Genomic DNA, 13,566 nt, shown 5'->3' with positions numbered 1-13,566 from the left:
CAAAAGTTATATTCTAGTTTTATGTTTTGGTATCAACCTACCCTCCAATAAGAAACAATTTTATGTATGTAAAAGAATATTCCTTAATATAATGTTTTGTGTACGCAAATTCAGGCATACTTTCATGAATATTAGACCTACGTCCTATGTCACATTAATTCTGCTTGAATAAAATTTAATAAAAGGCTCATAGTTTTATCCCGTTTTATTCAGCCTTCTACCCTATTATTATGATTAACTATTCATACAAATACACAAATAATACGGGTATTAGATTTTAATTAAACCCCCAAAGGATTAATAAATTGTTAGTGGATTACAAGTAATATATCTGGATAATCACGTTTTGGGTGGAATTTAGAATAGCAGTAGGTATTTTACGTGCCTTTTGTAAAAGATTTATTTAATTAAAATGGGTGTGATACTTTTTCGGGTGAATATGCTTGGGTTTTTTTATGATAAGCTGAATAGGTGTCTTTTCTGTATACATTCTCAGACATTTTCTATTAATGTAACGAAATTAAACTTTGACCAATCTGTTGAAAATATTTATACTGTTCTACTTTTAAGAGACGTCTACCAAAAATATAAATAAACTACGAACAATATAAGTGAAAAGCGCAGATATGTATATCACATGTTCATACAATAAATATTATTATGTTAAATCAAGACGAGTTTATAATCTTATAAACTCGTCTTCGTCCTTCGTCTACGTCCATCTGGACGTAGCCAAGAACCAGAAAACGCACGCTGTGATCCTTTCAAACTTCTTTTGCTTCTAAGAATAATCTTACCATTAAACGCAGTACTCGTAAGTTTTCCTTTCAAAACGAGCTAAGCTATAAACAAGAGCAGTAATTGATAACAAGCCGTCAAGGTTGATTCCTTCGATACTTTGTAGCGAGTTTCCTGAAGCGTACCTTTGAACTTAGCCGCGGCTTCAACGATGCCTTCAACCAATCATGTTGGAGTACTTTAGCTTTACTTTGACACGTTTTGAACGTAACGGTTCCTTGAAACTTTGTTGAGTTAGGATTGTTACGTTTTGTGTTTGTTTTGACTTTAAGAAAATATGAAAGAGAAAATTCTAATTTGATAAGGTGAGACTAATATAGGTACATGTAATTTGTGAAGTAGGTCCTGGTTTTATTAATCATAGTGTATATTTAACTTTATTTATGAGTTACTGAGCTTTTGAGCTTTGAGCTGGAAAGAGTAAGATTGGTAGAGATGATAATAATAAAATATATTGTATTTTTTTTAAATCTTCTAGAGAAATTAGGTTTCTTCGACAACATCTAAGTAGCTGAATCCCAATTAAAGACACGAAAAATTAATTTGTATGTGATCAGTATTATTTTTATAACTGTTACACTACATTTCATTCATACTTGACCTTTATGCCATGTATGATAGAGTCGAATACTCCATACAAATTAAAAAGCGTAACGTTATGTATTCTTAAGGCGTGTGGATATAGTCTTCATACATTTTCTCAGGAATTAAAGTAAGACTTTTTGTGGTTAGTACAAAAATAAAAGTGGCTTGCAGTCTAAAATGATGAACATATTATTTTTCTTGTTACTGGATTTATTTTGGTTCTTCTTAGCTTTCTAAAGATGCTTATTTTTACACTATTAGAGTTCTAAAAAGAATTGTGACCCCTATGTGTTGAGATATAATCTCAGATGATTTTACTCATCATTCATAATAACATTGCTTTGGACGAATAGCTACCGTTATATTTCTTTGATGTGTATGCTTCCTAACAACAATACCGTGCATGCATGGTTCTGTATCTTCACCGCTCTAATAAATAATGTATGGAGAAACGTAAAACAATTGATTGAAATATTTCACGGTCGTGCTCGGCGCCGACGACGGACGGACATACATATTTGTACTATATGAGACGTTTTGACTTGCTAGTCGAGTCATGTATTGTGACGTCAGAGTACAACTTTTTTATTGGTTGAATTTTGTGTCATGATTCTTTTTTTAGAACGACAGTTAGGTGAATTTAGGCCCTTGTAGAGTTAAAGAGTTCTGTAAATAATTTGTGAATTAGTGTTCGTTTGATTTCAAAATAAATATCTAAAGATAAAATTCCATTAACTCAACATAGATTGCGAAAATTATGTTGTTCTTATTGTTTCTTATAATTAAAGTAACATACCAAAAAAAAAATGTTTAGCGTACTGCAAAATTGGATCGCGAAAACAAGATTACCATAATATAATCAAGCTTTTTCTATCAACCAAAAACCTTAATCTATCCGTTTTAATTTCGATCATGATCAATAATTCCACGGTTCATTCATTCATTCATTCAATTCTTACATAATCTCGGTAACAAGCTCGGTGACCGACTTGTGGGCCAATAAATATTCACGCACCATCGACCGCTTTATATGGCCAACATGAAATACATCTTTAACAAAAACGGCAATGCATATCGAGTTTTGATTAAGTACCTTTTATGTAATAGGTTATTATGTGTCGAATGTAGATTTAAATATTGATATAGCCTTGGGTTTGTTCGCATTGTTGAGGTATTTAATACAGAACTCATGCGGTGTTATTAGATAACAATTTGTAAGATTTTATCTTCGTTTAATAGAGATGTAGCTTGATGTAAGATTAGAATCTTTAAACTGTTATTGTTATTGGTCATGTTTCGTCATTTTGAAAACGATTGGATGGATTGAGGATAGATGGCGAGTAAATTTAAAAAGCATTTGAGCAAATGTGTTTCACAGGCACCATGTTTAATCTTTTTCTTTAATCGGATACCTTTAAATGTCAAAAATAACTGTCAAAATTCTACCTAAGAAACTAAACGAAACTTATTCAAAAGTTGAAAACTGGGTAGAAGTAATTATTTTGTAGCTGGATTTTTTATCATTATATTAAATACGGAGACTCTTTATTTGTACAACCGTTTGCTTGAAAACAAGGAATAAGTATTGTCTAATTAAATCATTCAAATTCCAGTCAGTATACTAATTACACTACAAAAACAATAAAAATCATATACTCCTCTAAATTACGTGTAAAATAGTTTTTATTTCTCTAATAAACATTTTAAACCGCGTTTAAAGACTTTCGCCGACTTTTTATCGTTTATATACAGTCATATATGTGAATTAGCACCCGTTATGTATGTTATATAATGTTATATGTTATTTTACAGTTTATCTAACAGTTTGCGGTTTTAATGTTGCAATTTGTTAGACAACATTTATGATTCGTTTAGCGGAAGAATATGTGAATGATTGTCGTTGTTACATCGTTTTATTGGGTTGTTACTTCTTTTAAGTATATGATTAAAATTTGATGATGATGATGTATGGACGTATGAAATAACTAGCATTGTATTAACTTCCTAGGTACAGATAGAAACACATCAACCCCCGGTTTCTGAGGCAAATGGTAGTTTATCTATTCAATAGCGTTTAAACTCATATAAAATAACATTATTGAATAGATAAACTACCGCTAAATGTATTCAGAAACCGGGAATAAGTAAGGCTATGGAGCTTTTACAGTCGCTTTTGGTAATATTATTTAGAATTATAAATATTTTCAGTTTACATTCAAAGACCTAGCCGATGGCACTTTAAACACACGATCGTTAAACATACGAGCGTTATAATCAAAGAATCTTTTTTGCTTTAAATTAATAAAGCGAAAAATAAAACTGTATTTTACGATCATTATTGGTAAAATAAAATAACACGAGACTATTAAAATCTAAGAAACCACACGCTTTGTCCCTCAAACAATAACCGTACAAGACAATAAAATTAAACGCTTCGTAAACTTGGCAAGAATACAAGACCTCAAGCTATATTTAAACCGAGACATTTGGAAAATACTAAATAAACAATTTTAATATAAATCGTTTTGCATTTTATAAGAAAATCCTGGATCAAAATCCTCACGACCGGGAGGTCTGGCTAAATTTTGTATTTGTTTGTCAACAACTTATGTGTGGGAGGGCTAAGACCTTACAACGTGACCTTTCAGTCACGGCTTGTACCGCTAAATTGGTTTATGATACTGTGCAAAGAAAATGCTTGAGATTTCAACTAGGGTTGGAATATTAAAGTGACACTAGATGTTTCGTATATTTAAAATGTTTACGTAAATATTTTAGGTTCTAGGTGTAGCTTTTAAGGCAAAATTGGTGGTAATGAACTTCAGAGAAAATACGAATTAAAATGGTTTATTTTATTTTATTCTTAGTTAGAAATGCATTTATTTGTGATGAGCTTCTAAAGATGACAATGTGAATAGTGATAGAAAATCCCTCAAGAAATAGACATGTAAAAACATTTTTACATACTTAATATCATGCCTGCTATTCTTGAATGTGCAGGCAGAGTACGATGTACCTATATCATGTAATAGGGAGCAAGCAAGGTACTTTCGTAGTACCCTAACTTTACCAACTGAATAATATAGGTATTTTCATTGGTTTTTGTATTTGGCAAATGTATCATTTAACGTAAGTCATATTTTTTTATAAGTCTTTGTTTAGTAGCACTTTATCATTAACTAATTATATAATTAAATCATGTATAGATAAAGTTACCTAATGGTTGTAGTAACTCATAGACTATGTAATATCTTTCTCTAACAAGATTTGCGAGCTATTAAATCTTGTTTGTAACATTTTGTATGAAATACTTTATTGAGTTTAATAATCGCCTGAAGATACAAATGATATGTATTGCTTATAAAATAAATATATAGTAGGTGTTTATTACTGTCAGTTAAAATTACGAACAGTAGGAACTATTTGAAACAACAGTGTATAAGATATCTTTGCCGGCGGGTAAATACTATTATGCTTACTATACTATTACCATAGTGTATCGTGTTATTCTATATATTTAAGTTTTAATGCGCATGTTTCCCGGTCATAAAAATCTTTTTACACATTTGTTACTTATGAAAAATCTTAACGTGGGAGCCAATTTTAAAAGAAAAACCATTTTTTTTAAACACAGTCAACAAGACGTGTATTATGCAACACCAAACCTTTGCAAATCTCTTTTTTAGTGAAAGACCTAAAAAATGTTTGCATGAATCCAAAATAAACGGAAAAACTAACAAACGTTCTCCTTATTAAATGTCCATACAATTATGTATATTTACATTCGCCTATGTAATATATGTATAACACGCATGTGAGCATGCGTAACACGCACCTAAGTATTTATGTTTCCTTTAGGCGATTGCATTAAGGCGTACATTACTTCACTCGTTGGAATTGCCTGCCGTATGCACATAACCGGTTGTCAATTTCTACATAAAACTACATGCACGTTCGTATTCAGTTTGCCGATGATTTTATGACGTCACAGTGCGTATTGCGATATAAAACGGGCGAGCGCGGGACGCGGGCGGGTTAAGAGGAGACCGTGTCATCGGCAAACTTAGAGAAACAGTGTGAAACTGTCTTTTTGCTTGCTTTAGGTAAAAGAGGTTAAGAGTTAACTGTTCGTTTAAATAATGGTTGGAAAACAATGCAGTTCAGCTGTCATTCTAGTAACACAGTTTGTTGTTGAAAAACGTTTGTTATTTGTGGACGTACTAGTTTACTTATTTGTGAATACGAGATGTAGTTTTGCTGTTGTTTTTCCTTTATGCATGTTCTTTATAGAGAGTTCTGTAAAGGCTTCATTCCTCTTATTTTGGAAGGAGATTTCAACCCACGAATCGGCTAATTGTTTTTACGTTATATATTTTCTTTACGTAGAAATTGTAAGGCTTCATTCCTTTTAATCTGGAAGGAGATCTTTAGCCAGGAATCGGCTAGTTGTTTTTACGTTATGTAAGAGTTGACTGAATGGCTACTTTTCCTCATTCTGTTACACGACCTTTGCCCAAAAGTGGGCAAAACATGATTGTGGTGGATCAAATCTTGGAAAAATCCTAACATCATGGTATTCAACATTTCTTTCTATAACATTGAGTCTCTGTGTTTTTGTTCGACAATTTCCCGATAAGTGAAGTGTATAGAGTGTACCCAACCCCTCAAATTCACTTATGATTGAATCACTTGCGTGTTTCAGTTCAGTTTACTTGTGACTTGGGTTCGGGAATTGTAGCCCAACTTCTATGAAGCCGTTATAGAATTTAGCTATTACATTAGATGGGCTATCTATTTTGAAATGACGAAACGGAAAGAAAAATCTGTTCGACCATATAAAATACCAGTTTGGAGACTAGACTTAGGCTACGCTTATAGATTTATAAACACATAAACCTCCTTAGCGCTTCGGTATTAAGTAATTTTGAGGTTTCAAGACACTTAAAGTAGGATCTTGCACTAAAATGTTTCCACCTACCCCTTGTTTGGAAGGAGACCCTTGCCCAGCAGTGGGACAGCCATGGGTTGAGTAAAAGGTAAAAAGCATAGTATAAGGTGCAATATTAAGTGTACAGTTTAAAATCTTAAAATTAAATTAACGTTTTAAAACTACTCGTTTTGTAAAATGTTATTTCTGCAACGTTTCGTTTGCAATCATTAGTGAATAGAAAGTCAAAGAATTGTTCACATAGCATTACATTATGACTTGCCGTATCTCCATTACCTTTTATGTCTATAATTTCTAGACTGTCCAGTAAATATAGAAAGTTCTGGAACTGTAAACACTTGATAATAACGAGTCTGTTTCCTGTTCTCTATGAGTCAATGGTCTCGTACTATGAAACGGGTAAAAGGTTGACAACAAGAAATAACCGCTTTTTATAGCAATAACGGTTGTAAAAACGATATTTTACGTTTTGACTGTTATTGTTTGATTTATAAGATTATGCGCCAAATGCCTGGTTTCTGAGTACATTTAGCGGTTGTTTATCTATTTAATAGCGTTTAAAATCATTAAAAAAACGCTATTGAATAGATAAACTACCGCTAAATGTATTAAACACCGCTAAATGTACATATGTAAACCGGGCTTAAGAAGTTATTAGGTGTTTAAGTCGCTGCCAGGAATTAAACAACAGTTTTTCAAGTACTTAGTAGTTAAGAGCTAGTAAAAATTCAATAACAGTTTTTATAACTATACATATTATATCAATAACGTAGTTCAAACAGTTATTTATTAATTATCTACACGTTAATTCCTGTAGTTACGTTGACATTTAGCAGTTTATTCAAATTAGATAGTTTTAATCTATTAATCTGATGTATCCGGTTTTGAGATTATTCATTTTATGTTTAAACGATTAGTTTAATAGCTATTCTTTCTAATGCTATATTTATTGATTTTTGTTAATTAATTAGAATACATTAGAGTTGCTGTGATTTATACTTGTACAATTATTTACACTGTGACAGTTAGAAATAATGTCAGACATATAGATAAATGACAGTTAAATAATGTAAGACAACTTTTGAACTTATTATCATGAAGAAACTAGTTATGCGATGTTTTTGCTAATTTATAAAGAATATTTGTAAAAGTTTAATTATATTCTAGAGACAATATCTTTAACGTTTATACGTATTTTTAAGTCCTTGAAATATTTTAATGCGAAAATATCTAACAGGGAAAATCTATTTTTAGTTAGTTTACTATTAACAGAAGGATTCTAATGAAATTTGGAACACTCATAGAATAGCTTATAACCTGGATCAGCATATAGGATACTTTTTACCCCACGAAATCTTTTCATGTTGACGAAGTCACATGCAGAAACTAGTTAGTCTGTAAATAGATACTCGAGCATCTGATTTATTCCCAAGTAATGTCTAAAGTCTACTTTATTACCGGGAAATAGCGGGAAAATCATGTTAAATGCAGAAGCTAGTTAATTATAGAAACTTAAACACTTTTAAAAACGGTAGTTTCACAACAGATTCCATTACATTTTCTAAATACATTTAAACTACATAATTACAAGCATTTAAAACATTTAACCAATTAATTCGCGTTTTTGGTGTTAATTTTTACGTTAAAGGAAAACGGAAAGCAGTCTGCTTTTTTACCTTTTCCTCCGTTGAAAATGAATTGCCAATGATTCTTAGAAATATTCTTGTATAATTAATATCAAATATAGATATTTATTTAACGGTTCGAGACTGTTTGCTCGCCTTTTTTAAACATTTTGTGCGACACAAAATTAACACGTTATATTATGTATAAATACGTGTCTACAGAGTGTGTGAGATTTTTATGTAATCTTTTTTAGTTAGTGGTAGAGTAAACTGGTATTTTATATTGTTTGAATTTTCTAGACTCCGAGCCTAGCTCCTTCTTCAATAAATTACATTAGTATTGATACTGTTTGAATGTTCTGAACTCAGAACCTAGCTCCTTCCACATTTCGGGGGACCCATGCTTACTTGCCAAGCAGTGGGACATTACTTATACATGAAAAAGTTTTGTTGTAGAAAATGTTACGTTTTCCTGAATACTTTAAAGAGATCCCACATCATATAATATACTTTAATACCGTATTAAAATTAATTAATTCCAAACTCAACTCTAAATAGTGACTTATTTTATTTGCATAAATACACACATTTTTCTATCCCACACCTAATTTCTTTCGCTTTTCTCATGGATGTATCTAGAACATACATTTCCCAGGCGTTCGTTCACATATGTACCTCGTAACATATTATCTAATACGTACATAACGTATGTATATACATAATGTACGTATGTATATAAATACAAGTAAACGAAGGAGTAATGAGGAAACGTATTGACTTAGTCAAACTTCCTAACACTTTCACTGAGTTAACTGTGACATAACTTAACGGATTATCGTTTTTGTTCATGTATACTGTTATATTAAACTATATAGCATAGTAGTATGTTAGTATGTGTGGGCATTGTAGAGTTCTATAGTGGAGGCCTATCCGGCAGCGGACGTATATTGGGTGATATAATGATGATAGTGCATGCCTACCCTTATAAGCACGTGGAATAAGCCACGATATTATGTATAAATGTTTGTTATGTAAATATGGTATAATATTTAAGAGGTTGTAAATTTGAGATAGAAATAAAAAGGAAAGAAAAAATAAAACGTGATGAAATAGTATACATTTATATGGGTTTATTTAATCGAAATTGTAGTGCATTAAGATATACCTAATAATATGTTTTGTGTATTAAATAATAAAACGAATAAAAATGAAATAGTTTTGCGTCGTATTAGACTTTTTTATATAAAAAGACAAAAAGCTCGTTAATTCATAGCAAAAAGCTAAAACGAAAATAAATTACGCTATCGGTTTTATAAGTTGATGAAAATCGCATGTAATTAAATACAGCAAAAAGTAATAGAGTCGAAAAACATAAATGTATTATGTTTTGCTTAATTTGTTTTTTGTCGTTGACATCTAGGTAACATAATAACTTCTACAATGACCGGCTTTTCATGTACTTGTTTCTAGCATGTTCTAGAAAGAATAAAACAGGAATAACACGATAATAACAATGTATATGTTAAAAGGTCCTTACTCTATCAACATGCATAACTGCGCCCGCGCAATTTATGCACTAATTCATTTTATTGAATCTCATTATGAACGAGCTTAATTTTATAGTTCTATCCTGTTTAAGACCGCTTTACACTCGTAAATATAAATTATTGTAGCCATAAAAATATTTATAAAAAAACGATATTAATAAAATACTTACGCAAAGGAAAGATCCGTCAACGTTGACAACACACACTTAAAAAGTTCGAAATTTAAATACGTTCCAAAATGGCGTCTGTTACCGGCGATCGCAACGTACGACTGCGGAATCGTCGCAAGCGCAGGTGAATGTGCACGTCACACCACCACTCTTGTTTCGCGTAATATTAACTGTATACAGATGCACCTTCCTTTCTTTATATCTTAAGTAATGAAGGGTCTCCTCAATTCGGAAGGACTATAACACTTGTTATGTACGTTGAACTTTGCCTATTTGAATGGACGATTGTTCCCGCGATGCGTCTTCCATTTTTATTAAGTTTTTGTATGTGTACTTTTAAGACGAGCTTTGTCAACTGTTACTAAGGCAAGTTATTAAGTAAAATTAACAACATAAATGTTTTAAATTACATGAATGATGGAAAATTTACCAAAACCGCTCTTCTGTGTCATCAAATTTTCTAATTTTCAGGCCAGTGTTTTCTCCGAAAAGCGTTTTTGGGCGCTGATCCATCAAATTTGATGACATTTTATTATAGAAAAAGAAAGTAACGCAAGAAGCGTTATTAATGTACGAATTTCACAAAAACTTCACGCTTAATAAACATGAAAATGATGAATGACAGAGCACGTTTGCCTTCACGACTCCACTCTGTTTAATCGTATGTAATTATTCATACCGACCAATTTCAAGAATGAAAGAAAATGTATGAGATCATTTTGCTTTTAACCATCGGCATTTTGTTTTTGTAGTCAAAACGGCCCTTTTGTGTGATCATGAATGATTATCTGTTGATTATTTTAATGGTGTTTTTTAAAGCTTGTGATGTACATTTTCCAACATAATTATGTATTCGGAAATAAGCTTCGAAACTTAAGCCTTTTTTCCCATGTAAAACGTTTTCAGTATTAATAGCTGTAGGTATCTTTCTTCAGCAATTATTGTGAGTAAATTATTGTTCCTAGTTCCACACCACTTTTAAAGCAAGGTATTGTAACGCAGTGGCATGTTGTTTTATTTCTACTAGGCTCATTAGACAGACGTGTCGACTATTTGCTAATTACCACAGAATATTACGAATTTTACCCATATTCGCTAATTAACTTTTATAGTTCAATCGTTAAGAAATATATTTAGAAGTTTTAATAGTTATTATAAATCTGTTTTTTCAAAATATTTAGGCATTCTAGTAGTATTATCTTGGGATCGTATTTATCCATTTTATTAGACATTCCCTTGGATATTGGAAATTGTTTCATAAGATATTAGTAAGGTATCGATTTTGTAGAGACAAGGCAGGCATCTTAGGAATTTGGGTGGCGCTAATTAATAAAACTATTTATATTTTAGTTGCTTGATTAGTGTTTCTTAAAGATGAAAAATGACATCCTATTTTCTCGATTTATCGCGATTTCAATTATTCGTTTTTAATCTTTGACTAATAAAAAAATTGCAGCAGCTACTTACGAAGTAATGGATGGGCGACTGGGTGAACCTTTAATGGTGTTTGACTTTTAAAAAATTGTTCTTGGTTGTGATCTATGGCAGTAATAGTTCATGCCAGCTCTTCTCAAGGCATCAACGCTCTACCCCGTTTCCGAGCTAAAGGTAGATTCAATCATTGTAATATACTAATATTGTATATACACTATCATAAGTGCAATATTAACACTAAATAAATAGATCATTTGCCGTATCAAATGGCGCATAATACGACTTTATTACTGTTAACCATTAACCCTCGAATAAAAACAATATGGTAAAACAGGATAGATGGGTTACTTCAAAAATAACTAGTTAGGTTGATTGCGGAAGTACAACCTGCCGATCATGTTTATTTCGTAGTGTTTTTACAGCGAGTGCAAGTAGTTTTGAGTCATCGCCACCAGCCAGGAATGTCGATTACCCTTTAGGTAGGAGACAATAAAAGGAACCTGTGAGTTCAGTGCCCAACCTTGACTGGCCAGAGAATCCTCAAGGCTCTCGCAATTAATACACGAACTGTTGGTACGTAGATTTTGGTCTTCGAATAGGTAATTATGTGTTTCGATATAAAAAAAAAATATGATTTTTGGTACAACTTGCTTCCGTCTTTGATTCCGCGTGCGTAATTTTTTTGGATAGCCTTTTTCTTATATGATAGGTGATCTAGATATCACCCTATAAATACAATTTCGTGTCAATTGATTTAATTGCGAAAGCATGACAGACAGGCATTCAGATAGACTTATCTTTTTATAATAGGGACCAATTAACGGCATACGGATAAATGTTTGCTGACTTATCCAGTAGATAAAGTGAGTATAGTATGAGCAATGAATGAGTATAACGCTATCCAAATTTCATCAGATAAGTTGACAGGTAGTTATTCATTACTTATATTTTTCACTAGCTGACCTGCGCAACTTCGCTTGCGTCACATAAGAGAGAATGGGTCAAAATTTTACCCGTTTTTGAACATTTTTTATTGCTACTCTGCTCCTACTGGTCGTAGCGTGATGATATATAGCCTATAGATTTCCTCAATAAACGAGCTATCTATCACTGAATTTTTCAAATCGGACCAGTAGTTCCTGAGATTAGCGCGTTCAAACAAACAAACAAACAAACTCTTCAGCTTTATAATATTATAGTGTAGTATAGACTATTGTTTTCAAACCGGGAGTTAGTATGAGTTTTCAATAGTCAGTAATTAATATTCTAAATGCTGTGTTTGAAGTAAAACATGAGATTTATATTGTTTGAACACAAACGGTTCGTGAAAGTGTGAGAATTGAAAGTACTTGCATGTATTTGTTAGCAGGTGACTTCCTTCATGACTTTGCACTAATTAGTGTCGAAGTGACTAATATGATGTGCTCGGTCGTCTGATTTAGTAGTGATTGTGTTAAATATGTTCGTGTTATTTATGACATGGCTCTTAATCTTAACGCACGTTTTTATAGTCCTCACGTGAGGGAACAGTCGTCGTTGGTTCCCGGAGACTTTGGGAAAAGTGTTTTTTATATGGGTATGGATATTTACCGGTATTTCTTTGCTGGAAACGCAAATGCGTGATATTGTGTGTAAAAATTACTACTTTTATTTCGATTTATGTTCATTATATAACAAGCTATAATGTCACAATTACTCACAATCCAGTTGTTTAATTACCACCCTTCGAGTGAACATTGTATTAGTTTTAAATAATGATAAGGATTTCGTCTTCTTTTAAGCATACTTATAGTTTACAAACTTGACTAACTAAACCGTTCTTACGCCTCTTTATAATGGCAGTTAAACACTATAATAGCTTTGTACTCATAAGAAAATACATTAATCGACATAAAACTCAAACTCGGAAACGATTTCCCCTTCACAAAGTGTGTTAACTACCACTAAATCACGAAATAGCGACATCTTTTATCTCATACAAAAATTATATTCCCTTTATAGCCCCTACGAGATACAACGAAAATTGCTTTGCGATATAACATATAAGATGCGCCAAATAACTTTGAGTGTCTGAACATAGCCATTATTCAATAAAAAAATGCTTTTATAATGGCGATTGTATGGGGTAATGGGTTAGATATAGTCGTAGTAAAAAGGCCATGAGCTGTCTAGTAAAGACTATAAAGTTTCAAGGCATATAGGTAAATGTTGAATACCCTATTCAATAAATTATCGGCAAATGTGTAAAAAAATTTGTCAAATTCTACGTGGGGGGCTATCACGTATCTCAGTTGACAATTATTTTGAAACCACTATGCTGTTCATTGTTTTCTCCCTTAGATTATAGTGATCAATACGCTATGTCAAAGCAGCAATGTACTGATTAGTGACCTCAATTTGACGTACACTAGTTGTCAACTGCGATACGTGATAAGCTCGCAGATAACCATATTTATTCG

General features: G+C 32.0%; 1 protein-coding gene across 1 annotated transcript in view; it reads right to left on the bottom strand.

Annotated features, from left to right (window-relative positions):
* LOC142984810 (protein obstructor-E-like) overlaps window positions 1-9,830 on the bottom strand; it is a 45,652-nt gene extending 35,822 nt beyond the window's left edge. The window contains exon 1 of the mRNA XM_076132646.1: window positions 9,674-9,830. The gene's annotated coding sequence lies outside the window, so the exon portion shown is untranslated. The remainder of the gene's footprint in view (window positions 1-9,673) is intronic.
* Between the last annotated feature and the right edge of the window lie 3,736 nt (window positions 9,831-13,566).

The sequence above is a fragment of the Anticarsia gemmatalis genome, chromosome 2 (assembly GCF_050436995.1).
Source record: "Anticarsia gemmatalis isolate Benzon Research Colony breed Stoneville strain chromosome 2, ilAntGemm2 primary, whole genome shotgun sequence".
In the NCBI taxonomy this organism is placed as follows: domain Eukaryota; kingdom Metazoa; phylum Arthropoda; class Insecta; order Lepidoptera; family Erebidae; genus Anticarsia; species Anticarsia gemmatalis.
This window is presented reverse-complemented; position numbering and strand designations above follow the sequence as displayed.